At 48.1% G+C, this 19250-nt stretch overlaps 56 non-coding genes across 56 annotated transcripts; all 56 read right to left on the bottom strand.

The window, feature by feature from the left end:
- Positions 1–54: 54 nt before the first annotated feature.
- LOC142877760 (5S ribosomal RNA) lies at positions 55–173 on the bottom strand. The gene has a single exon (XR_012924054.1). It is a non-coding gene; the product is annotated as a 5S ribosomal RNA (ribosomal RNA).
- Positions 174–394: 221 nt separating this feature from the next.
- Positions 395–513, bottom strand: LOC142877759 (5S ribosomal RNA). The gene has a single exon (XR_012924053.1). It is a non-coding gene; the product is annotated as a 5S ribosomal RNA (ribosomal RNA).
- Positions 514–735: 222 nt separating this feature from the next.
- LOC142878642 (5S ribosomal RNA) lies at positions 736–854 on the bottom strand. The gene has a single exon (XR_012924898.1). It is a non-coding gene; the product is annotated as a 5S ribosomal RNA (ribosomal RNA).
- A 229-nt stretch (positions 855–1083) lies between these two features.
- LOC142877756 (5S ribosomal RNA) lies at positions 1084–1202 on the bottom strand. Its single transcript, XR_012924051.1, has one exon. It is a non-coding gene; the product is annotated as a 5S ribosomal RNA (ribosomal RNA).
- Positions 1203–1428: 226 nt separating this feature from the next.
- On the bottom strand, positions 1429–1547 carry LOC142877755 (5S ribosomal RNA). Its single transcript, XR_012924050.1, has one exon. It is a non-coding gene; the product is annotated as a 5S ribosomal RNA (ribosomal RNA).
- A 230-nt stretch (positions 1548–1777) lies between these two features.
- LOC142877754 (5S ribosomal RNA) lies at positions 1778–1896 on the bottom strand. The gene has a single exon (XR_012924049.1). It is a non-coding gene; the product is annotated as a 5S ribosomal RNA (ribosomal RNA).
- A 218-nt stretch (positions 1897–2114) lies between these two features.
- On the bottom strand, positions 2115–2233 carry LOC142878303 (5S ribosomal RNA). Its single transcript, XR_012924576.1, has one exon. It is a non-coding gene; the product is annotated as a 5S ribosomal RNA (ribosomal RNA).
- A 218-nt stretch (positions 2234–2451) lies between these two features.
- Positions 2452–2570, bottom strand: LOC142877753 (5S ribosomal RNA). Its single transcript, XR_012924048.1, has one exon. It is a non-coding gene; the product is annotated as a 5S ribosomal RNA (ribosomal RNA).
- Positions 2571–2788: 218 nt separating this feature from the next.
- LOC142877752 (5S ribosomal RNA) lies at positions 2789–2907 on the bottom strand. Its single transcript, XR_012924047.1, has one exon. It is a non-coding gene; the product is annotated as a 5S ribosomal RNA (ribosomal RNA).
- A 230-nt stretch (positions 2908–3137) lies between these two features.
- LOC142877751 (5S ribosomal RNA) lies at positions 3138–3256 on the bottom strand. Its single transcript, XR_012924046.1, has one exon. It is a non-coding gene; the product is annotated as a 5S ribosomal RNA (ribosomal RNA).
- Positions 3257–3477: 221 nt separating this feature from the next.
- LOC142877750 (5S ribosomal RNA) lies at positions 3478–3596 on the bottom strand. The gene has a single exon (XR_012924045.1). It is a non-coding gene; the product is annotated as a 5S ribosomal RNA (ribosomal RNA).
- Positions 3597–3818: 222 nt separating this feature from the next.
- Positions 3819–3937, bottom strand: LOC142878161 (5S ribosomal RNA). The gene has a single exon (XR_012924440.1). It is a non-coding gene; the product is annotated as a 5S ribosomal RNA (ribosomal RNA).
- Positions 3938–4159: 222 nt separating this feature from the next.
- Positions 4160–4278, bottom strand: LOC142877749 (5S ribosomal RNA). The gene has a single exon (XR_012924044.1). It is a non-coding gene; the product is annotated as a 5S ribosomal RNA (ribosomal RNA).
- Positions 4279–4496: 218 nt separating this feature from the next.
- LOC142877748 (5S ribosomal RNA) lies at positions 4497–4615 on the bottom strand. Its single transcript, XR_012924043.1, has one exon. It is a non-coding gene; the product is annotated as a 5S ribosomal RNA (ribosomal RNA).
- A 218-nt stretch (positions 4616–4833) lies between these two features.
- On the bottom strand, positions 4834–4952 carry LOC142878518 (5S ribosomal RNA). Its single transcript, XR_012924782.1, has one exon. It is a non-coding gene; the product is annotated as a 5S ribosomal RNA (ribosomal RNA).
- A 230-nt stretch (positions 4953–5182) lies between these two features.
- On the bottom strand, positions 5183–5301 carry LOC142877747 (5S ribosomal RNA). Its single transcript, XR_012924042.1, has one exon. It is a non-coding gene; the product is annotated as a 5S ribosomal RNA (ribosomal RNA).
- A 218-nt stretch (positions 5302–5519) lies between these two features.
- LOC142877745 (5S ribosomal RNA) lies at positions 5520–5638 on the bottom strand. The gene has a single exon (XR_012924040.1). It is a non-coding gene; the product is annotated as a 5S ribosomal RNA (ribosomal RNA).
- Positions 5639–5868: 230 nt separating this feature from the next.
- LOC142878535 (5S ribosomal RNA) lies at positions 5869–5987 on the bottom strand. Its single transcript, XR_012924799.1, has one exon. It is a non-coding gene; the product is annotated as a 5S ribosomal RNA (ribosomal RNA).
- A 221-nt stretch (positions 5988–6208) lies between these two features.
- Positions 6209–6327, bottom strand: LOC142878505 (5S ribosomal RNA). Its single transcript, XR_012924770.1, has one exon. It is a non-coding gene; the product is annotated as a 5S ribosomal RNA (ribosomal RNA).
- A 222-nt stretch (positions 6328–6549) lies between these two features.
- LOC142877744 (5S ribosomal RNA) lies at positions 6550–6668 on the bottom strand. Its single transcript, XR_012924039.1, has one exon. It is a non-coding gene; the product is annotated as a 5S ribosomal RNA (ribosomal RNA).
- A 229-nt stretch (positions 6669–6897) lies between these two features.
- On the bottom strand, positions 6898–7016 carry LOC142877743 (5S ribosomal RNA). The gene has a single exon (XR_012924038.1). It is a non-coding gene; the product is annotated as a 5S ribosomal RNA (ribosomal RNA).
- Positions 7017–7241: 225 nt separating this feature from the next.
- Positions 7242–7360, bottom strand: LOC142878583 (5S ribosomal RNA). The gene has a single exon (XR_012924846.1). It is a non-coding gene; the product is annotated as a 5S ribosomal RNA (ribosomal RNA).
- A 222-nt stretch (positions 7361–7582) lies between these two features.
- On the bottom strand, positions 7583–7701 carry LOC142878261 (5S ribosomal RNA). Its single transcript, XR_012924536.1, has one exon. It is a non-coding gene; the product is annotated as a 5S ribosomal RNA (ribosomal RNA).
- Positions 7702–7930: 229 nt separating this feature from the next.
- On the bottom strand, positions 7931–8049 carry LOC142877742 (5S ribosomal RNA). Its single transcript, XR_012924037.1, has one exon. It is a non-coding gene; the product is annotated as a 5S ribosomal RNA (ribosomal RNA).
- Positions 8050–8275: 226 nt separating this feature from the next.
- LOC142878249 (5S ribosomal RNA) lies at positions 8276–8394 on the bottom strand. Its single transcript, XR_012924525.1, has one exon. It is a non-coding gene; the product is annotated as a 5S ribosomal RNA (ribosomal RNA).
- Positions 8395–8624: 230 nt separating this feature from the next.
- LOC142877740 (5S ribosomal RNA) lies at positions 8625–8743 on the bottom strand. Its single transcript, XR_012924036.1, has one exon. It is a non-coding gene; the product is annotated as a 5S ribosomal RNA (ribosomal RNA).
- A 218-nt stretch (positions 8744–8961) lies between these two features.
- LOC142877738 (5S ribosomal RNA) lies at positions 8962–9080 on the bottom strand. The gene has a single exon (XR_012924034.1). It is a non-coding gene; the product is annotated as a 5S ribosomal RNA (ribosomal RNA).
- Positions 9081–9298: 218 nt separating this feature from the next.
- LOC142877737 (5S ribosomal RNA) lies at positions 9299–9417 on the bottom strand. The gene has a single exon (XR_012924033.1). It is a non-coding gene; the product is annotated as a 5S ribosomal RNA (ribosomal RNA).
- Positions 9418–9639: 222 nt separating this feature from the next.
- LOC142877736 (5S ribosomal RNA) lies at positions 9640–9758 on the bottom strand. The gene has a single exon (XR_012924032.1). It is a non-coding gene; the product is annotated as a 5S ribosomal RNA (ribosomal RNA).
- Positions 9759–9988: 230 nt separating this feature from the next.
- LOC142877735 (5S ribosomal RNA) lies at positions 9989–10107 on the bottom strand. Its single transcript, XR_012924031.1, has one exon. It is a non-coding gene; the product is annotated as a 5S ribosomal RNA (ribosomal RNA).
- Positions 10108–10324: 217 nt separating this feature from the next.
- On the bottom strand, positions 10325–10443 carry LOC142877734 (5S ribosomal RNA). The gene has a single exon (XR_012924030.1). It is a non-coding gene; the product is annotated as a 5S ribosomal RNA (ribosomal RNA).
- A 218-nt stretch (positions 10444–10661) lies between these two features.
- On the bottom strand, positions 10662–10780 carry LOC142877732 (5S ribosomal RNA). Its single transcript, XR_012924028.1, has one exon. It is a non-coding gene; the product is annotated as a 5S ribosomal RNA (ribosomal RNA).
- Positions 10781–11002: 222 nt separating this feature from the next.
- On the bottom strand, positions 11003–11121 carry LOC142877731 (5S ribosomal RNA). The gene has a single exon (XR_012924027.1). It is a non-coding gene; the product is annotated as a 5S ribosomal RNA (ribosomal RNA).
- Positions 11122–11339: 218 nt separating this feature from the next.
- On the bottom strand, positions 11340–11458 carry LOC142877730 (5S ribosomal RNA). Its single transcript, XR_012924026.1, has one exon. It is a non-coding gene; the product is annotated as a 5S ribosomal RNA (ribosomal RNA).
- A 222-nt stretch (positions 11459–11680) lies between these two features.
- Positions 11681–11799, bottom strand: LOC142877729 (5S ribosomal RNA). Its single transcript, XR_012924025.1, has one exon. It is a non-coding gene; the product is annotated as a 5S ribosomal RNA (ribosomal RNA).
- Positions 11800–12029: 230 nt separating this feature from the next.
- LOC142877728 (5S ribosomal RNA) lies at positions 12030–12148 on the bottom strand. Its single transcript, XR_012924024.1, has one exon. It is a non-coding gene; the product is annotated as a 5S ribosomal RNA (ribosomal RNA).
- A 217-nt stretch (positions 12149–12365) lies between these two features.
- Positions 12366–12484, bottom strand: LOC142877727 (5S ribosomal RNA). Its single transcript, XR_012924023.1, has one exon. It is a non-coding gene; the product is annotated as a 5S ribosomal RNA (ribosomal RNA).
- Positions 12485–12702: 218 nt separating this feature from the next.
- LOC142877726 (5S ribosomal RNA) lies at positions 12703–12821 on the bottom strand. The gene has a single exon (XR_012924022.1). It is a non-coding gene; the product is annotated as a 5S ribosomal RNA (ribosomal RNA).
- A 218-nt stretch (positions 12822–13039) lies between these two features.
- LOC142877724 (5S ribosomal RNA) lies at positions 13040–13158 on the bottom strand. Its single transcript, XR_012924021.1, has one exon. It is a non-coding gene; the product is annotated as a 5S ribosomal RNA (ribosomal RNA).
- Positions 13159–13380: 222 nt separating this feature from the next.
- Positions 13381–13499, bottom strand: LOC142877723 (5S ribosomal RNA). Its single transcript, XR_012924020.1, has one exon. It is a non-coding gene; the product is annotated as a 5S ribosomal RNA (ribosomal RNA).
- A 230-nt stretch (positions 13500–13729) lies between these two features.
- LOC142877722 (5S ribosomal RNA) lies at positions 13730–13848 on the bottom strand. Its single transcript, XR_012924019.1, has one exon. It is a non-coding gene; the product is annotated as a 5S ribosomal RNA (ribosomal RNA).
- A 225-nt stretch (positions 13849–14073) lies between these two features.
- Positions 14074–14192, bottom strand: LOC142877720 (5S ribosomal RNA). The gene has a single exon (XR_012924017.1). It is a non-coding gene; the product is annotated as a 5S ribosomal RNA (ribosomal RNA).
- A 238-nt stretch (positions 14193–14430) lies between these two features.
- Positions 14431–14549, bottom strand: LOC142877719 (5S ribosomal RNA). Its single transcript, XR_012924016.1, has one exon. It is a non-coding gene; the product is annotated as a 5S ribosomal RNA (ribosomal RNA).
- Positions 14550–14774: 225 nt separating this feature from the next.
- LOC142877718 (5S ribosomal RNA) lies at positions 14775–14893 on the bottom strand. Its single transcript, XR_012924015.1, has one exon. It is a non-coding gene; the product is annotated as a 5S ribosomal RNA (ribosomal RNA).
- Positions 14894–15123: 230 nt separating this feature from the next.
- On the bottom strand, positions 15124–15242 carry LOC142877717 (5S ribosomal RNA). Its single transcript, XR_012924014.1, has one exon. It is a non-coding gene; the product is annotated as a 5S ribosomal RNA (ribosomal RNA).
- Positions 15243–15476: 234 nt separating this feature from the next.
- Positions 15477–15595, bottom strand: LOC142877716 (5S ribosomal RNA). Its single transcript, XR_012924013.1, has one exon. It is a non-coding gene; the product is annotated as a 5S ribosomal RNA (ribosomal RNA).
- A 230-nt stretch (positions 15596–15825) lies between these two features.
- Positions 15826–15944, bottom strand: LOC142877715 (5S ribosomal RNA). Its single transcript, XR_012924012.1, has one exon. It is a non-coding gene; the product is annotated as a 5S ribosomal RNA (ribosomal RNA).
- Positions 15945–16169: 225 nt separating this feature from the next.
- On the bottom strand, positions 16170–16288 carry LOC142877714 (5S ribosomal RNA). The gene has a single exon (XR_012924011.1). It is a non-coding gene; the product is annotated as a 5S ribosomal RNA (ribosomal RNA).
- A 234-nt stretch (positions 16289–16522) lies between these two features.
- On the bottom strand, positions 16523–16641 carry LOC142877713 (5S ribosomal RNA). Its single transcript, XR_012924010.1, has one exon. It is a non-coding gene; the product is annotated as a 5S ribosomal RNA (ribosomal RNA).
- A 229-nt stretch (positions 16642–16870) lies between these two features.
- On the bottom strand, positions 16871–16989 carry LOC142877712 (5S ribosomal RNA). The gene has a single exon (XR_012924009.1). It is a non-coding gene; the product is annotated as a 5S ribosomal RNA (ribosomal RNA).
- Positions 16990–17219: 230 nt separating this feature from the next.
- On the bottom strand, positions 17220–17338 carry LOC142877711 (5S ribosomal RNA). Its single transcript, XR_012924008.1, has one exon. It is a non-coding gene; the product is annotated as a 5S ribosomal RNA (ribosomal RNA).
- Positions 17339–17556: 218 nt separating this feature from the next.
- On the bottom strand, positions 17557–17675 carry LOC142877708 (5S ribosomal RNA). Its single transcript, XR_012924006.1, has one exon. It is a non-coding gene; the product is annotated as a 5S ribosomal RNA (ribosomal RNA).
- Positions 17676–17904: 229 nt separating this feature from the next.
- Positions 17905–18023, bottom strand: LOC142877707 (5S ribosomal RNA). Its single transcript, XR_012924005.1, has one exon. It is a non-coding gene; the product is annotated as a 5S ribosomal RNA (ribosomal RNA).
- Positions 18024–18241: 218 nt separating this feature from the next.
- Positions 18242–18360, bottom strand: LOC142877706 (5S ribosomal RNA). Its single transcript, XR_012924004.1, has one exon. It is a non-coding gene; the product is annotated as a 5S ribosomal RNA (ribosomal RNA).
- Positions 18361–18589: 229 nt separating this feature from the next.
- LOC142877705 (5S ribosomal RNA) lies at positions 18590–18708 on the bottom strand. The gene has a single exon (XR_012924003.1). It is a non-coding gene; the product is annotated as a 5S ribosomal RNA (ribosomal RNA).
- Positions 18709–18934: 226 nt separating this feature from the next.
- LOC142877704 (5S ribosomal RNA) lies at positions 18935–19053 on the bottom strand. The gene has a single exon (XR_012924002.1). It is a non-coding gene; the product is annotated as a 5S ribosomal RNA (ribosomal RNA).
- Positions 19054–19250: the final 197 nt, after the last annotated feature.

Genomic DNA, 19250 nt, shown 5'->3' with positions numbered 1-19250 from the left:
TGTGATTTCCTCATAAAGTTGCACGTGGAAACAGCACCCCCTGCCGGGACAAAAAGCTTACGGCACCTGGTATTCCCAGGCGGTCTCCCATCCAAGTACTAACCAGGCCCGACCCTGCTTAGCTTCCGAGATCAGACGAGATCGGGCGTTCTCAGGGTGGTATGGCCGTAAGCGAGAGACGCTGATGCAAACAGGCCTTATGAACCTGCAGCATGGAGGAAGTGCACCTTGCCTATGAAGCCGTGCATGTGGTGTTCATTTATTCATTCATTCATTTAGTTAGTTAGTTAGTTAGTTTGTGAGTTTGTTTAAATGAACCGGCAGCAAAAAACAGTTTGTCTTGTGATTTCCTCATAAAGTTGCACGTGGAAACAGCACCCCTGCCGGGACAAAAAGCTTACGGCACCTGGTATTCCCAGGCGGTCTCCCATCCAAGTACTAACCAGGCCCGACCCTGCTTAGCTTCCGAGATCAGACGAGATCGGGCGTTCTCAGGGTGGTATGGCCGTAAGCGAGAGACGCTGTTGCAAACAGGCCTTATAAACCTGCAGCATGGAGGAAGTGCACCTTGCCTATGAAGCCGTGCATGTGGTGTTCATTTATTCATTCATTCATTTAGTTAGTTAGTTAGTTAGTTTGTGAGTTTGTTTAAATGAACCGGCAGCAAAAAACAGTTTGTCTTGTGATTTCCTCATAAAGTTGCACGTGGAAACAGCACCCCCTGCCGGGACAAAAAGCTTACGGCACCTGGTATTCCCAGGCGGTCTCCCATCCAAGTACTAACCTGGCCCGACCCTGCTTAGCTTCCGAGATCAGACGAGATCGGGCGTTCTCAGGGTGGTATGGCCGTAAGCGAGAGACGCTGTTGCAAACAGGCCTTATAAACCTGCAGCATGGAGGAAGTGCACCTTGCCTATGAAGCCGTGCATGTGGTGTTCATTTATTCATTCATTCATTCATTCATTTAGTTAGTTAGTTAGTTAGTTTGTGAGTTTGTTTAAATGAACCGCCAGCAAAAAACAGTTTGTCTTGTGATTTCCTCACAAAGTTGCACGTGGAAACAGCACCCCTGCCGGGACAAAAAGCTTACGGCACCTGGTATTCCCAGGCGGTCTCCCATCCAAGTACTAACCAGGCCCGACCCTGCTTAGCTTCCGAGATCAGACGAGATCGGGCGTTCTCAGGGTGGTATGGCCGTAAGCGAGAGACGCTGTTGCAAACAGGCCTTATAAACCTGCAGCATGGAGGAAGTGCACCTTGCCTATGAAGCCGTGCATGTGGTGTTCATTTATTCATTCATTCATTCATTCATTTAGTTAGTTAGTTAGTTTGTGAGTTTGTTTAAATGAACCGGCAGCAAAAAACAGTTTGTCTTGTGATTTCCTCATAAAGTTGCACGTGGAAACAGCACCCCCTGCCGGGACAAAAAGCTTACGGCACCTGGTATTCCCAGGCGGTCTCCCATCCAAGTACTAACCAGGCCCGACCCTGCTTAGCTTCCGAGATCAGACGAGATCGGGCGTTCTCAGGGTGGTATGGCCGTAAGCGAGAAACGCTGTTGCAAACAGGCCTTATAAACCTGCAGCATGGAGGAAGTGCACCTTGCCTATGAAGCCGTGCATGTGGTGTTCATTTATTCATTCATTCATTCATTCATTTAGTTAGTTAGTTAGTTAGTTTGTGAGTTTGTTTATATGAACCGCCAGCAAAAAACAGTTTGTCTTGTGATTTCCTCATAAAGTTGCACGTGGAAACAGCACCCCCTGCCGGGACAAAAAGCTTACGGCACCTGGTATTCCCAGGCGGTCTCCCATCCAAGTACTAACCAGGCCCGACCCTGCTTAGCTTCCGAGATCAGACGAGATCGGGCGTTCTCAGGGTGGTATGGCCGTAAGCGAGAGACGCTGTTGCAAACAGGCCTTATAAACCTGCAGCATGGAGGAAGTGCACCTTGCCTATGAAGCCGTGCATGTGGTGTTCATTTATTCATTCATTCATTTAGTTAGTTAGTTAGTTTGTGAGTTTGTTTAAATGAACCGGCAGCAAAAAACAGTTTGTCTTGTGATTTCCTCATAAAGTTGCACGTGGAAACAGCACCCCCTGCCGGGACAAAAAGCTTACGGCACCTGGTATTCCCAGGCGGTCTCCCATCCAAGTACTAACCAGGCCCGACCCTGCTTAGCTTCCGAGATCAGACGAGACCGGGCGTTCTCAGGGTGGTATGGCCGTAAGCGAGAGACGCTGTTGCAAACAGGCCTTATAAACCTGCAGCATGGAGGAAGTGCACCTTGCCTATGAAGCCGTGCATGTGGTGTTCATTTATTCATTCATTCATTTAGTTAGTTAGTTAGTTTGTGAGTTTGTTTAAATGAACCGGCAGCAAAAAACAGTTTGTCTTGTGATTTCCTCATAAAGTTGCACGTGGAAACAGCACCCCCTGCCGGGACAAAAAGCTTACGGCACCTGGTATTCCCAGGCGGTCTCCCATCCAAGTACTAACCAGGCCCGACCCTGCTTAGCTTCCGAGATCAGACGAGATCGGGCGTTCTCAGGGTGGTATGGCCGTAAGCGAGAGACGCTGTTGCAAACAGGCCTTATAAACCTGCAGCATGGAGGAAGTGCACCTTGCCTATGAAGCCGTGCATGTGGTGTTCATTTATTCATTCATTCATTTAGTTAGTTAGTTAGTTTGTGAGTTTGTTTAAATGAACCGGCAGCAAAAAACAGTTTGTCTTGTGATTTCCTCATAAAGTTGCACGTGGAAACAGCACCCCCTGCCGGGACAAAAAGCTTACGGCACCTGGTATTCCCAGGCGGTCTCCCATCCAAGTACTAACCAGGCCCGACCCTGCTTAGCTTCCGAGATCAGACGAGATCGGGCGTTCTCAGGGTGGTATGGCCGTAAGCGAGAAACGCTGTTGCAAACAGGCCTTATAAACCTGCAGCATGGAGGAAGTGCACCTTGCCTATGAAGCCGTGCATGTGGTGTTCATTTATTCATTCATTCATTCATTCATTTAGTTAGTTAGTTAGTTAGTTTGTGAGTTTGTTTATATGAACCGCCAGCAAAAAACAGTTTGTCTTGTGATTTCCTCATAAAGTTGCACGTGGAAACAGCACCCCCTGCCGGGACAAAAAGCTTACGGCACCTGGTATTCCCAGGCGGTCTCCCATCCAAGTACTAACCAGGCCCGACCCTGCTTAGCTTCCGAGATCAGACGAGATCGGGCGTTCTCAGGGTGGTATGGCCGTAAGCGAGAGACGCTGATGCAAACAGGCCTTATAAACCTGCAGCATGGAGGAAGTGCACCTTGCCTATGAAGCCGTGCATGTGGTGTTCATTTATTCATTCATTCATTTAGTTAGTTAGTTAGTTAGTTTGTGAGTTTGTTTAAATGAACCGGCAGCAAAAAACAGTTTGTCTTGTGATTTCCTCATAAAGTTGCACGTGGAAACAGCACCCCTGCCGGGACAAAAAGCTTACGGCACCTGGTATTCCCAGGCGGTCTCCCATCCAAGTACTAACCAGGCCCGACCCTGCTTAGCTTCCGAGATCAGACGAGATCGGGCGTTCTCAGGGTGGTATGGCCGTAAGCGAGAGACGCTGTTGCAAACAGGCCTTATAAACCTGCAGCATGGAGGAAGTGCACCTTGCCTATGAAGCCGTGCATGTGGTGTTCATTTATTCATTCATTCATTTAGTTAGTTAGTTAGTTAGTTTGTGAGTTTGTTTAAATGAACCGGCAGCAAAAAACAGTTTGTCTTGTGATTTCCTCATAAAGTTGCACGTGGAAACAGCACCCCCTGCCGGGACAAAAAGCTTACGGCACCTGGTATTCCCAGGCGGTCTCCCATCCAAGTACTAACCTGGCCCGACCCTGCTTAGCTTCCGAGATCAGACGAGATCGGGGGTTCTCAGGGTGGTATGGCCGTAAGCGAGAGACGCTGTTGCAAACAGGCCTTATAAACCTGCAGCATGGAGGAAGTGCACCTTGCCTATGAAGCCGTGCATGTGGTGTTCATTTATTCATTCATTCATTTAGTTAGTTAGTTAGTTAGTTTGTGAGTTTGTTTAAATGAACCGGCAGCAAAAAACAGTTTGTCTTGTGATTTCCTCATAAAGTTGCACGTGGAAACAGCACCCCCTGCCGGGACAAAAAGCTTACGGCACCTGGTATTCCCAGGCGGTCTCCCATCCAAGTACTAACCAGGCCCGACCCTGCTTAGCTTCCGAGATCAGACGAGATCGGGCGTTCTCAGGGTGGTATGGCCGTAAGCGAGAGATGCTGTTGCAAACAGGCCTTATAAACCTGCAGCATGGAGGAAGTGCACCTTGCCTATGAAGCCGTGCATGTGGTGTTCATTTATTCATTCATTCATTTAGTTAGTTAGTTAGTTTGTGAGTTTGTTTAAATGAACCGGCAGCAAAAAACAGTTTGTCTTGTGATTTCCTCATAAAGTTGCACGTGGAAACAGCACCCCCTGCCGGGACAAAAAGCTTACGGCACCTGGTATTCCCAGGCGGTCTCCCATCCAAGTACTAACCAGGCCCGACCCTGCTTAGCTTCCGAGATCAGACGAGATCGGGCGTTCTCAGGGTGGTATGGCCGTAAGCGAGAGACGCTGTTGCAAACAGGCCTTATAAACCTGCAGCATGGAGGAAGTGCACCTTGCCTATGAAGCCGTGCATGTGGTGTTCATTTATTCATTCATTCATTTAGTTAGTTAGTTAGTTTGTGAGTTTGTTTAAATGAACCGGCAGCAAAAAACAGTTTGTCTTGTGATTTCCTCATAAAGTTGCACGTGGAAACAGCACCCCCTGCCGGGACAAAAAGCTTACGGCACCTGGTATTCCCAGGCGGTCTCCCATCCAAGTACTAACCAGGCCCGACCATGCTTAGCTTCCGAGATCAGACGAGATCGGGCGTTCTCAGGGTGATATGGCCGTAAGCGAGAAACGCTGTTGCAAACAGGCCTTATAAACCTGCAGCATGGAGGAAGTGCACCTTGCCTATGAAGCCGTGCATGTGGTGTTCATTTATTCATTCATTCATTCATTCATTTAGTTAGTTAGTTAGTTAGTTTGTGAGTTTGTTTATATGAACCGCCAGCAAAAAACAGTTTGTCTTGTGATTTCCTCATAAAGTTGCACGTGGAAACAGCACCCCCTGCCGGGACAAAAAGCTTACGGCACCTGGTATTCCCAGGCGGTCTCCCATCCAAGTACTAACCAGGCCCGACCCTGCTTAGCTTCCGAGATCAGACGAGATCGGGCGTTCTCAGGGTGGTATGGCCGTAAGCGAGAGACGCTGTTGCAAACAGGCCTTATAAACCTGCAGCATGGAGGAAGTGCACCTTGCCTATGAAGCCGTGCATGTGGTGTTCATTTATTCATTCATTCATTTAGTTAGTTAGTTAGTTTGTGAGTTTGTTTAAATGAACCGGCAGCAAAAAACAGTTTGTCTTGTGATTTCCTCATAAAGTTGCACGTGGAAACAGCACCCCCTGCCGGGACAAAAAGCTTACGGCACCTGGTATTCCCAGGCGGTCTCCCATCCAAGTACTAACCAGGCCCGACCCTGCTTAGCTTCCGAGATCAGACGAGATCGGGCGTTCTCAGGGTGGTATGGCCGTAAGCGAGAAACGCTGTTGCAAACAGGCCTTATAAACCTGCAGCATGGAGGAAGTGCACCTTGCCTATGAAGCCGTGCATGTGGTGTTCATTTATTCATTCATTCATTCATTCATTTAGTTAGTTAGTTAGTTAGTTTGTGAGTTTGTTTATATGAACCGGCAGCAAAAAACAGTTTGTCTTGTGATTTCCTCATAAAGTTGCACGTGGAAACAGCACCCCCTGCCGGGACAAAAAGCTTACGGCACCTGGTATTCCCAGGCGGTCTCCCATCCAAGTACTAACCAGGCCCGACCCTGCTTAGCTTCCGAGATCAGACGAGATGGGGCGTTCTCAGGGTGGTATGGCCGTAAGCGAGAGACGCTGATGCAAACAGGCCTTATAAACCTGCAGCATGGAGGAAGTGCACCTTGCCTATGAAGCCGTGCATGTGGTGTTCATTTATTCATTCATTCATTTAGTTAGTTAGTTAGTTAGTTTGTGAGTTTGTTTAAATGAACCGGCAGCAAAAAACAGTTTGTCTTGTGATTTCCTCATAAAGTTGCACGTGGAAAAAGCACCCCTGCCGGGACAAAAAGCTTACGGCACCTGGTATTCCCAGGCTGTCTCCCATCCAAGTACTAACCAGGCCCGACCCTGCTTAGCTTCCGAGATCAGACGAGATCGGGCGTTCTCAGGGTGGTATGGCCGTAAGCGAGAGACGCTGTTGCAAACAGGCCTTATAAACCTGCAGCATGGAGGAAGTGCACCTTGCCTATGAAGCCGTGCATGTGGTGTTCATTTATTCATTCATTCATTTAGTTAGTTAGTTAGTTAGTTTGTGAGTTTGTTTAAATGAACCGGCAGCAAAAAACAGTTTGTCTTGTGATTTCCTCATAAAGTTGCACGTGGAAACAGCACCCCCTGCCGGGACAAAAAGCTTACGGCACCTGGTATTCCCAGGCGGTCTCCCATCCAAGTACTAACCAGGCCCGACCCTGCTTAGCTTCCGAGATCAGACGAGATCGGGCGTTCTCAGGGTGGTATGGCCGTAAGCGAGAGACGCTGTTGCAAACAGGCCTTATAAACCTGCAGCATGGAGGAAGTGCACCTTGCCTATGAAGCCGTGCATGTGGTGTTCATTTATTCATTCATTCATTCATTCATTTAGTTAGTTAGTTAGTTAGTTTTTGAGTTTGTTTAAATGAACCGCCAGCAAAAAACAGTTTGTCTTGTGATTTCCTCACAAAGTTGCACGTGGAAACAGCACCCCTGCCGGGACAAAAAGCTTACGGCACCTGGTATTCCCAGGCGGTCTCCCATCCAAGTACTAACCAGGCCCGACCCTGCTTAGCTTCCGAGATCAGACGAGATCGGGCGTTCTCAGGGTGGTATGGCCGTAAGCGAGAGACGCTGTTGCAAACAGGCCTTATAAACCTGCAGCATGGAGGAAGTGCACCTTGCCTATGAAGCCGTGCATGTGGTGTTCATTTATTCATTCATTCATTCATTCATTTAGTTAGTTAGTTAGTTTGTGAGTTTGTTTAAATGAACCGGCAGCAAAAAACAGTTTGTCTTGTGATTTCCTCATAAAGTTGCACGTGGAAACAGCACCCCTGCCGGGACAAAAAGCTTACGGCACCTGGTATTCCCAGGCTGTCTCCCATCCAAGTACTAACAGGGCCCGACCCTGCTTAGCTTCCGAGATCAGACGAGATCGGGCGTTCTCAGGGTGGTATGGCCGTAAGCGAGAGACGCTGTTGCAAACAGGCCTTATAAACCTGCAGCATGGAGGAAGTGCACCTTGCCTATGAAGCCGTGCATGTGGTGTTCATTTATTCATTCATTCATTTAGTTAGTTAGTTAGTTAGTTTGTGAGTTTGTTTAAATGAACCGGCAGCAAAAAACAGTTTGTCTTGTGATTTCCTCATAAAGTTGCACGTGGAAACAGCACCCCCTGCCGGGACAAAAAGCTTACGGCACCTGGTATTCCCAGGCGGTCTCCCATCCAAGTACTAACCAGGCCCGACCCTGCTTAGCTTCCGAGATCAGACGAGATCAGGCGTTCTCAGGGTGGTATGGCCGTAAGCGAGAGACGCTGTTGCAAACAGGCCTTATAAACCTGCAGCATGGAGGAAGTGCACCTTGCCTATGAAGCCGTGCATGTGGTGTTCATTTATTCATTCATTCATTCATTCATTTAGTTAGTTAGTTAGTTAGTTTTTGAGTTTGTTTAAATGAACCGCCAGCAAAAAACAGTTTGTCTTGTGATTTCCTCACAAAGTTGCACGTGGAAACAGCACCCCTGCCGGGACAAAAAGCTTACGGCACCTGGTATTCCCAGGCGGTCTCCCATCCAAGTACTAACCAGGCCCGACCCTGCTTAGCTTCCGAGATCAGACGAGATCGGGCGTTCTCAGGGTGGTATGGCCGTAAGCGAGAGACGCTGTTGCAAACAGGCCTTATAAACCTGCAGCATGGAGGAAGTGCACCTTGCCTATGAAGCCGTGCATGTGGTGTTCATTTATTCATTCATTCATTCATTCATTTAGTTAGTTAGTTAGTTTGTGAGTTTGTTTAAATGAACCGGCAGCAAAAAACAGTTTGTCTTGTGATTTCCTCATAAAGTTGCACGTGGAAACAGCACCCCCTGCCGGGACAAAAAGCTTACGGCACCTGGTATTCCCAGGCGGTCTCCCATCCAAGTACTAACCAGGCCCGACCCTGCTTAGCTTCCGAGATCAGACGAGATCGGGCGTTCTCAGGGTGGCATGGCCGTAAGCGAGAAACGCTGTTGCAAACAGGCCTTATAAACCTGCAGCATGGAGGAAGTGCACCTTGCCTATGAAGCCGTGCATGTGGTGTTCATTTATTCATTCATTCATTCATTCATTTAGTTAGTTAGTTAGTTAGTTTGTGAGTTTGTTTATATGAACCGCCAGCAAAAAACAGTTTGTCTTGTGATTTCCTCATAAAGTTGCACGTGGAAACAGCACCCCCTGCCGGGACAAAAAGCTTACGGCACCTGGTATTCCCAGGCGGTCTCCCATCCAAGTACTAACCAGGCCCGACCCTGCTTAGCTTCCGAGATCAGACGAGATCGGGCGTTCTCAGGGTGGTATGGCCGTAAGCGAGAGACGCTGTTGCAAACAGGCCTTATAAACCTGCAGCATGGAGGAAGTGCACCTTGCCTATGAAGCCGTGCATGTGGTGTTCATTTATTCATTCATTCATTTAGTTAGTTAGTTAGTTTGTGAGTTTGTTTAAATGAACCGGCAGCAAAAAACAGTTTGTCTTGTGATTTCCTCATAAAGTTGCACGTGGAAACAGCACCCCCTGCCGGGACAAAAAGCTTACGGCACCTGGTATTCCCAGGCGGTCTCCCATCCAAGTACTAACCAGGCCCGACCCTGCTTAGCTTCCGAGATCAGACGAGATCGGGCGTTCTCAGGGTGGTATGGCCGTAAGCGAGAGATGCTGTTGCAAACAGGCCTTATTAACCTGCAGCATGGAGATAGTGCACCTTGCCTATGAAGCCGTGCATGTGGTGTTCATTTATTCATTCATTCATTTAGTTAGTTAGTTAGTTTGTGAGTTTGTTTAAATGAACCGGCAGCAAAAAACAGTTTGTCTTGTGATTTCCTCATAAAGTTGCACGTGGAAACAGCACCCCCTGCCGGGACAAAAAGCTTACGGCACCTGGTATTCCCAGGCGGTCTCCCATCCAAGTACTAACCAGGCCCGACCCTGCTTAGCTTCCGAGATCAGACGAGATCGGGCGTTCTCAGGGTGGTATGGCCGTAAGCGAGAGACGCTGTTGCAAACAGGCCTTATAAACCTGCAGCATGGAGGAAGTGCACCTTGCCTATGAAGCCGTGCATGTGGTGTTCATTTATTCATTCATTCATTTAGTTAGTTAGTTAGTTAGTTTGTGAGTTTGTTTAAATGAACCGGCAGCAAAAAACAGTTTGTCTTGTGATTTCCTCATAAAGTTGCACGTGGAAACAGCACCCCCTGCCGGGACAAAAAGCTTACGGCACCTGGTATTCCCAGGCGGTCTCCCATCCAAGTACTAACCAGGCCCGACCCTGCTTAGCTTCCGAGATCAGACGAGATCGGGCGTTCTCAGGGTGGTATGGCCGTAAGCGAGAAACGCTGTTGCAAACAGGCCTTATAAACCTGCAGCATGGAGGAAGTGCACCTTGCCTATGAAGCCGTGCATGTGGTGTTCATTTATTCATTCATTCATTCATTCATTTAGTTAGTTAGTTAGTTAGTTTGTGAGTTTGTTTATATGAACCGCCAGCAAAAAACAGTTTGTCTTGTGATTTCCTCATAAAGTTGCACGTGGAAACAGCACCCCCTGCCGGGACAAAAAGCTTACGGCACCTGGTATTCCCAGGCGGTCTCCCATCCAAGTACTAACCAGGCCCGACCCTGCTTAGCTTCCGAGATCAGACGAGATCGGGCGTTCTCAGGGTGGTATGGCCGTAAGCGAGAGACGCTGTTGCAAACAGGCCTTATAAACCTGCAGCATGGAGGAAGTGCACCTTGCCTATGAAGCCGTGCATGTGGTGTTCATTTATTCATTCATTCATTTAGTTAGTTAGTTAGTTTGTGAGTTTGTTTAAATGAACCGGCAGCAAAAAACAGTTTGTCTTGTGATTTCCTCACAAAGTTGCACGTGGAAACAGCACCCCTGCCGGGACAAAAAGCTTACGGCACCTGGTATTCCCAGGCGGTCTCCCATCCAAGTACTAACCAGGCCCGACCCTGCTTAGCTTCCGAGATCAGACGAGATCGGGCGTTCTCAGGGTGGTATGGCCGTAAGCGAGAGACGCTGTTGCAAACAGGCCTTATAAACCTGCAGCATGGAGGAAGTGCACCTTGCCTATGAAGCCGTGCATGTGGTGTTCATTTATTCATTCATTCATTTAGTTAGTTAGTTAGTTTGTGAGTTTGTTTAAATGAACCGGCAGCAAAAAACAGTTTGTCTTGTGATTTCCTCATAAAGTTGCACGTGGAAACAGCACCCCCTGCCGGGACAAAAAGCTTACGGCACCTGGTATTCCCAGGCGGTCTCCCATCCAAGTACTAACCAGGCCCGACCCTGCTTAGCTTCCGAGATCAGACGAGATCGGGCGTTCTCAGGGTGGTATGGCCGTAAGCGAGAGATGCTGTTGCAAACAGGCCTTATTAACCTGCAGCATGGAGGAAGTGCACCTTGCCTATGAAGCCGTGCATGTGGTGTTCATTTATTCATTCATTCATTTAGTTAGTTAGTTAGTTAGTTTGTGAGTTTGTTTAAATGAACCAGCAGCAAAAAACAGTTTGTCTTGTGATTTCCTCATAAAGTTGCACGTGGAAACAGCACCCCCTGCCGGGACAAAAAGCTTACGGCACCTGGTATTCCCAGGCGGTCTCCCATCCAAGTACTAACCAGGCCCGACCCTGCTTAGCTTCCGAGATCAGACGAGATCGGGCGTTCTCAGGGTGGTATGGCCGTAAGCGAGAGATGCTGTTGCAAACAGGCCTTATTAACCTGCAGCATGGAGGAAGTGCACCTTGCCTATGAAGCCGTGCATGTGGTGTTCATTTATTCATTCATTCATTTAGTTAGTTAGTTAGTTTGTGAGTTTGTTTAAATGAACCGGCAGCAAAAAACAGTTTGTCTTGTGATTTCCTCATAAAGTTGCACGTGGAAACAGCACCCCCTGCCGGGACAAAAAGCTTACGGCACCTGGTATTCCCAGGCGGTCTCCCATCCAAGTACTAACCAGGCCCGACCCTGCTTAGCTTCCGAGATCAGACGAGATCGGGCGTTCTCAGGGTGGTATGGCCGTAAGCGAGAGACGCTGTTGCAAACAGGCCTTATAAACCTGCAGCATGGAGGAAGTGCACCTTGCCTATGAAGCCGTGCATGTGGTGTTCATTTATTCATTCATTCATTTAGTTAGTTAGTTAGTTAGTTTGTGAGTTTGTTTAAATGAACCGGCAGCAAAAAACAGTTTGTCTTGTGATTTCCTCATAAAGTTGCACGTGGAAACAGCACCCCCTGCCGGGACAAAAAGCTTACGGCACCTGGTATTCCCAGGCGGTCTCCCATCCAAGTACTAACCAGGCCCGACCCTGCTTAGCTTCCGAGATCAGACGAGATCGGGCGTTCTCAGGGTGGTATGGCCGTAAGCGAGAAACGCTGTTGCAAACAGGCCTTATAAACCTGCAGCATGGAGGAAGTGCACCTTGCCTATGAAGCCGTGCATGTGGTGTTCATTTATTCATTCATTCATTCATTCATTTAGTTAGTTAGTTAGTTAGTTTGTGAGTTTGTTTATATGAACCGGCAGCAAAAAACAGTTTGTCTTGTGATTTCCTCATAAAGTTGCACGTGGAAACAGCACCCCCTGCCGGGACAAAAAGCTTACGGCACCTGGTATTCCCAGGCGGTCTCCCATCCAAGTACTAACCAGGCCCGACCCTGCTTAGCTTCCGAGATCAGACGAGATCGGGCGTTCTCAGGGTGGTATGGCCGTAAGCGAGAGACGCTGTTGCAAACAGGCCTTATAAACCTGCAGCATGGAGGAAGTGCACCTTGCCTATGAAGCCGTGCATGTGGTGTTCATTTATTCATTCATTCATTTAGTTAGTTAGTTAGTTTGTGAGTTTGTTTAAATGAACCGGCAGCAAAAAACAGTTTGTCTTGTGATTTCCTCACAAAGTTGCACGTGGAAACAGCACCCCTGCCGGGACAAAAAGCTTACGGCACCTGGTATTCCCAGGCGGTCTCCCATCCAAGTACTAACCAGGCCCGACCCTGCTTAGCTTCCGAGATCAGACGAGATCGGGCGTTCTCAGGGTGGTATGGCCGTAAGCGAGAGACGCTGTTGCAAACAGGCCTTATAAACCTGCAGCATGGAGGAAGTGCACCTTGCCTATGAAGCCGTGCATGTGGTGTTCATTTATTCATTCATTCATTTAGTTAGTTAGTTAGTTTGTGAGTTTGTTTAAATGAACCGGCAGCAAAAAACAGTTTGTCTTGTGATTTCCTCATAAAGTTGCACGTGGAAACAGCACCCCCTGCCGGGACAAAAAGCTTACGGCACCTGGTATTCCCAGGCGGTCTCCCATCCAAGTACTAACCAGGCCCGACCCTGCTTAGCTTCCGAGATCAGACGAGATCGGGCGTTCTCAGGGTGGTATGGCCGTAAGCGAGAGATGCTGTTGCAAACAGGCCTTATTAACCTGCAGCATGGAGGAAGTGCACCTTGCCTATGAAGCCGTGCATGTGGTGTTCATTTATTCATTCATTCATTTAGTTAGTTAGTTAGTTTGTGAGTTTGTTTAAATGAACCGGCAGCAAAAAACAGTTTGTCTTGTGATTTCCTCATAAAGTTGCACGTGGAAACAGCACCCCCTGCCGGGACAAAAAGCTTACGGCACCTGGTATTCCCAGGCGGTCTCCCATCCAAGTACTAACCAGGCCCGACCCTGCTTAGCTTCCGAGATCAGACGAGATCGGGCGTTCTCAGGGTGGTATGGCCGTAAGCGAGAGACGCTGTTGCAAACAGGCCTTATAAACCTGCAGCATGGAGGAAGTGCACCTTGCCTATGAAGCCGTGCATGTGGTGTTCATTTATTCATTCATTCATTTAGTTAGTTAGTTAGTTAGTTTGTGAGTTTGTTTAAATGAACCAGCAGCAAAAAACAGTTTGTCTTGTGATTTCCTCATAAAGTTGCACGTGGAAACAGCACCCCCTGCCGGGACAAAAAGCTTACGGCACCTGGTATTCCCAGGCGGTCTCCCATCCAAGTACTAACCAGGCCCGACCCTGCTTAGCTTCCGAGATCAGACGAGATCGGGCGTTCTCAGGGTGGTATGGCCGTAAGCGAGAAACGCTGTTGCAAACAGGCCTTATAAACCTGCAGCATGGAGGAAGTGCACCTTGCCTATGAAGCCGTGCATGTGGTGTTCATTTATTCATTCATTCATTCATTCATTTAGTTAGTTAGTTAGTTAGTTTGTGAGTTTGTTTATATGAACCGCCAGCAAAAAACAGTTTGTCTTGTGATTTCCTCATAAAGTTGCACGTGGAAACAGCACCCCCTGCCGGGACAAAAAGCTTACGGCACCTGGTATTCCCAGGCGGTCTCCCATCCAAGTACTAACCAGGCCCGACCCTGCTTAGCTTCCGAGATCAGACGAGATCGGGCGTTCTCAGGGTGGTATGGCCGTAAGCGAGAGACGCTGTTGCAAACAGGCCTTATAAACCTGCAGCATGGAGGAAGTGCACCTTGCCTATGAAGCCGTGCATGTGGTGTTCATTTATTCATTCATTCATTTAGTTAGTTAGTTAGTTAGTTAGTTTGTGAGTTTGTTTAAATGAACCGGCAGCAAAAAACAGTTTGTCTTGTGATTTCCTCATAAAGTTGCACGTGGAAACAGCACCCCTGCCGGGACAAAAAGCTTACGGCACCTGGTATTCCCAGGCGGTCTCCCATCCAAGTACTAACCAGGCCCGACCCTGCTTAGCTTCCGAGATCAGACGAGATCGGGCGTTCTCAGGGTGGTATGGCCGTAAGCGAGAGACGCTGTTGCAAACAGGCCTTATAAACCTGCAGCATGGAGGAAGTGCACCTTGCCTATGAAGCCGTGCATGTGGTGTTCATTTATTCATTCATTCATTCATTCATTCATTCATTTAGTTAGTTAGTTAGTTAGTTTGTGAGTTTGTTTAAATGAACCGCCAGCAAAAAACAGTTTGTCTTGTGATTTCCTCACAAAGTTGCACGTGGAAACAGCACCCCCTGCCGGGACAAAAAGCTTACGGCACCTGGTATTCCCAGGCGGTCTCCCATCCAAGTACTAACCAGGCCCGACCCTGCTTAGCTTCCGAGATCAGACGAGATCGGGCGTTCTCAGGGTGGTATGGCCGTAAGCGAGAGACGCTGTTGCAAACAGGCCTTATAAACCTGCAGCATGGAGGAAGTGCACCTTGCCTATGAAGCCGTGCATGTGGTGTTCATTTATTCATTCATTCATTTAGTTAGTTAGTTAGTTAGTTAGTTTGTGAGTTTGTTTAAATGAACCGGCAGCAAAAAACAGTTTGTCTTGTGATTTCCTCACAAAGTTGCACGTGGAAACAGCACCCCTGCCGGGACAAAAAGCTTACGGCACCTGGTATTCCCAGGCGGTCTCCCATCCAAGTACTAACCAGGCCCGACCCTGCTTAGCTTCCGAGATCAGACGAGATCGGGCGTTCTCAGGGTGGTATGGCCGTAAGCGAGAGACGCTGTTGCAAACAGGCCTTATAAACCTGCAGCATGGAGGAAGTGCACCTTGCCTATGAAGCCGTGCATGTGGTGTTCATTTATTCATTCATTCATTCATTCACTTAGTTAGTTAGTTAGTTAGTTTGTGAGTTTGTTTAAATGAACCGCCAGCAAAAAACAGTTTGTCTTGTGATTTCCTCATAAAGTTGCACGTGGAAACAGCACCCCCTGCCGGGACAAAAAGCTTACGGCACCTGGTATTCCCAGGCGGTCTCCCATCCAAGTACTAACCAGGCCCGACCCTGCTTAGCTTCCGAGATCAGACGAGATCGGGCGTTCTCAGGGTGGTATGGCCGTAAGCGAGAGACGCTGTTGCAAACAGGCCTTATAAACCTGCAGCATGGAGGAAGTGCACCTTGCCTATGAAGCCGTGCATGTGGTGTTCATTTATTCATTCATTCATTCATTCATTTAGTTAGTTAGTTAGTTAGTTAGTTTGTGAGTTTGTTTATATGAACCGCCAGCAAAAAACAGTTTGTCTTGTGATTTCCTCATAAAGTTGCACGTGGAAACAGCACCCCCTGCCGGGACAAAAAGCTTACGGCACCTGGTATTCCCAGGCGGTCTCCCATCCAAGTACTAACCAGGCCCGACCCTGCTTAGCTTCCGAGATCAGACGAGATCGGGCGTTCTCAGGGTGGTATGGCCGTAAGCGAGAGACGCTGTTGCAAACAGGCCTTATAAACCTGCAGCATGGAGGAAGTGCACCTTGCCTATGAAGCCGTGCATGTGGTGTTCATTTATTCATTCATTCATTCATTCATTTAGTTAGTTAGTTAGTTAGTTTGTGAGTTTGTTTAAATGAACCGCCAGCAAAAAACAGTTTGTCTTGTGATTTCCTCACAAAGTTGCACGTGGAAACAGCACCCCCTGCCGGGACAAAAAGCTTACGGCACCTGGTATTCCCAGGCGGTCTCCCATCCAAGTACTAACCAGGCCCGACCCTGCTTAGCTTCCGAGATCAGACGAGATCGGGCGTTCTCAGGGTGGTATGGCCGTAAGCGAGAGACGCTGTTGCAAACAGGCCTTATAAACCTGCAGCATGGAGGAAGTGCACCTTGCCTATGAAGCCGTGCATGTGGTGTTCATTTATTCATTCATTCATTTAGTTAGTTAGTTAGTTAGTTAGTTTGTGAGTTTGTTTAAATGAACCGGCAGCAAAAAACAGTTTGTCTTGTGATTTCCTCATAAAGTTGCACGTGGAAACAGCACCCCTGCCGGGACAAAAAGCTTACGGCACCTGGTATTCCCAGGCGGTCTCCCATCCAAGTACTAACCAGGCCCGACCCTGCTTAGCTTCCGAGATCAGACGAGATCGGGCGTTCTCAGGGTGGTATGGCCGTAAGCGAGAGACGCTGTTGCAAACAGGCCTTATAAACCTGCAGCATGGAGGAAGTGCACCTTGCCTATGAAGCCGTGCATGTGGTGTTCATTTATTCATTCATTCATTCATTCATTTAGTTAGTTAGTTAGTTAGTTAGTTTGTGAGTTTGTTTATATGAACCGCCAGCAAAAAACAGTTTGTCTTGTGATTTCCTCATAAAGTTGCACGTGGAAACAGCACCCCCTGCCGGGACAAAAAGCTTACGGCACCTGGTATTCCCAGGCGGTCTCCCATCCAAGTACTAACCAGGCCCGACCCTGCTTAGCTTCCGAGATCAGACGAGATCGGGCGTTCTCAGGGTGGTATGGCCGTAAGCGAGAGACGCTGTTGCAAACAGGCCTTATAAACCTGCAGCATGGAGGAAGTGCACCTTGCCTATGAAGCCGTGCATGTGGTGTTCATTTATTCATTCATTCATTCATTCATTTAGTTAGTTAGTTAGTTAGTTTGTGAGTTTGTTTAAATGAACCGGCAGCAAAAAACAGTTTGTCTTGTGATTTCCTCACAAAGTTGCACGTGGAAACAGCACCCCTGCCGGGACAAAAAGCTTACGGCACCTGGTATTCCCAGGCGGTCTCCCATCCAAGTACTAACCAGGCCCGACCCTGCTTAGCTTCCGAGATCAGACGAGATCGGGCGTTCTCAGGGTGGTATGGCCGTAAGCGAGAGACGCTGTTGCAAACAGGCCTTATAAACCTGCAGCATGGAGGAAGTGCACCTTGCCTATGAAGCCGTGCATGTGGTGTTCATTTATTCATTCATTCATTCATTCATTTAGTTAGTTAGTTAGTTAGTTTGTGAGTTTGTTTAAATGAACCGCCAGCAAAAAACAGTTTGTCTTGTGATTTCCTCATAAAGTTGCACGTGGAAACAGCACCCCCTGCCGGGACAAAAAGCTTACGGCACCTGGTATTCCCAGGCGGTCTCCCATCCAAGTACTAACCAGGCCCGACCCTGCTTAGCTTCCGAGATCAGACGAGATCGGGCGTTCTCAGGGTGGTATGGCCGTAAGCGAGAGACGCTGTTGCAAACAGGCCTTATAAACCTGCAGCATGGAGGAAGTGCACCTTGCCTATGAAGCCGTGCATGTGGTGTTCATTTATTCATTCATTCATTTAGTTAGTTAGTTAGTTTGTGAGTTTGTTTAAATGAACCGGCAGCAAAAAACAGTTTGTCTTGTGATTTCCTCATAAAGTTGCACGTGGAAACAGCACCCCCTGCCGGGACAAAAAGCTTACGGCACCTGGTATTCCCAGGCGGTCTCCCATCCAAGTACTAACCAGGCCCGACCCTGCTTAGCTTCCGAGATCAGACGAGATCGGGCGTTCTCAGGGTGGTATGGCCGTAAGCGAGAGACGCTGTTGCAAACAGGCCTTATAAACCTGCAGCATGGAGGAAGTGCACCTTGCCTATGAAGCCGTGCATGTGGTGTTCATTTATTCATTCATTCATTCATTCATTTAGTTAGTTAGTTAGTTAGTTTGTGAGTTTGTTTAAATGAACCGCCAGCAAAAAACAGTTTGTCTTGTGATTTCCTCACAAAGTTGCACGTGGAAACAGCACCCCTGCCGGGACAAAAAGCTTACGGCACCTGGTATTCCCAGGCGGTCTCCCATCCAAGTACTAACCAGGCCCGACCCTGCTTAGCTTCCGAGATCAGACGAGATCGGGCGTTCTCAGGGTGGTATGGCCGTAAGCGAGAGACGCTGTTGCAAACAGGCCTTATAAACCTGCAGCATGGAGGAAGTGCACCTTGCCTATGAAGCCGTGCATGTGGTGTTCATTTATTCATTCATTCATTTAGTTAGTTAGTTAGTTTGTGAGTTTGTTTAAATGAACCGGCAGCAAAAAACAGTTTGTCTTGTGATTTCCTCATAAAGTTGCACGTGGAAACAGCACCCCCTGCCGGGACAAAAAGCTTACGGCACCTGGTATTCCCAGGCGGTCTCCCATCCAAGTACTAACCAGGCCCGACCCTGCTTAGCTTCCGAGATCAGACGAGATCGGGCGTTCTCAGGGTGGTATGGCCGTAAGCGAGAGACGCTGTTGCAAACAGGCCTTATAAACCTGCAGCATGGAGGAAGTGCACCTTGCCTATGAAGCCGTGCATGTGGTGTTCATTTATTCATTCATTCATTCATTCATTTAGTTAGTTAGTTAGTTAGTTTGTGAGTTTGTTTAAATGAACCGCCAGCAAAAAACAGTTTGTCTTGTGATTTCCTCACAAAGTTGCACGTGGAAACAGCACCCCTGCCGGGACAAAAAGCTTACGGCACCTGGTATTCCCAGGCGGTCTCCCATCCAAGTACTAACCAGGCCCGACCCTGCTTAGCTTCCGAGATCAGACGAGATCGGGCGTTCTCAGGGTGGTATGGCCGTAAGCGAGAGACGCTGTTGCAAACAGGCCTTATAAACCTGCAGCATGGAGGAAGTGCACCTTGCCTATGAAGCCGTGCATGTGGTGTTCATTTATTCATTCATTCATTTAGTTAGTTAGTTAGTTAGTTAGTTTGTGAGTTTGTTTAAATGAACCGGCAGCAAAAAACAGTTTGTCTTGTGATTTCCTCATAAAGTTGCACGTGGAAACAGCACCCCCTGCCGGGACAAAAAGCTTACGGCACCTGGTATTCCCAGGCGGTCTCCCATCCAAGTACTAACCAGGCCCGACCCTGCTTAGCTTCCGAGATCAGACGAGATCGGGCGTTCTCAGGGTGGTATGGCCGTAAGCGAGAGACGCTGTTGCAAACAGGCCTTATAAACCTGCAGCATGGAGGAAGTGCACCTTGCCTATGAAGCCGTGCATGTGGTGTTCATTTATTCATTCATTCATTCATTCATTTAGTTAGTTAGTTAGTTAGTTTGTGAGTTTGTTTAAATGAACCGGCAGCAAAAAACAGTTTGTCTTGTGATTTCCTCACAAAGTTG

The sequence above is a fragment of the Nelusetta ayraudi genome, unplaced genomic scaffold (genome assembly GCF_046127955.1).
Source record: "Nelusetta ayraudi isolate G7.1 ecotype Tasmania unplaced genomic scaffold, CSIRO-AGI_Nayr_v1 ptg000135l, whole genome shotgun sequence".
Lineage (NCBI taxonomy): Eukaryota > Metazoa > Chordata > Actinopteri > Tetraodontiformes > Monacanthidae > Nelusetta > Nelusetta ayraudi.
This window is presented reverse-complemented; position numbering and strand designations above follow the sequence as displayed.